Source organism: Priapulus caudatus, unplaced genomic scaffold (genome assembly GCF_000485595.1).
Source record: "Priapulus caudatus unplaced genomic scaffold, Priapulus_caudatus-5.0.1 Scaffold1422, whole genome shotgun sequence".
NCBI classification, from domain to species: domain Eukaryota; kingdom Metazoa; phylum Priapulida; class Priapulimorpha; order Priapulimorphida; family Priapulidae; genus Priapulus; species Priapulus caudatus.
In genome coordinates, this window is record NW_014578483.1 from 35,012 (window position 1) to 35,477 (window position 466).

The following is a 466-nucleotide window of genomic DNA, read 5'->3' on the forward strand; positions in this document are numbered from 1 at the left end:
ATTTATACTATATGTGTAGTACTGTGTGTGAGTACAGCACTATATGTACACTATATATTTAGTCCTGCATGTGTATGTAGCACTATATATGTATAGTATCAATGATTAATAGTGACAATTTCGCATTATTAACCCCAGATACTACGTATGTGGTATTATGTATGTACTATGTAGTGCTATTTACTCAGGAGTAAATAATAGGATTGAATAGAAAGATCCTAGGCCTAATAGGAGAAATAATAACTATTGTTTACATTTAATATACATCACGTCATCAAAAGCTAATAATACTCAGTAGGTATTTCAATGTCCAATAACGTCCTATCCTGTTCTAATCCGATTTATATTATAATATAATACGTATGCGATATTCTACATCCTATATAATATGATTAATATCCTATAAATACCTAACTACGTGTTATTAGCTCTTGATCACGCACATGTATACTATAACACGTGTATA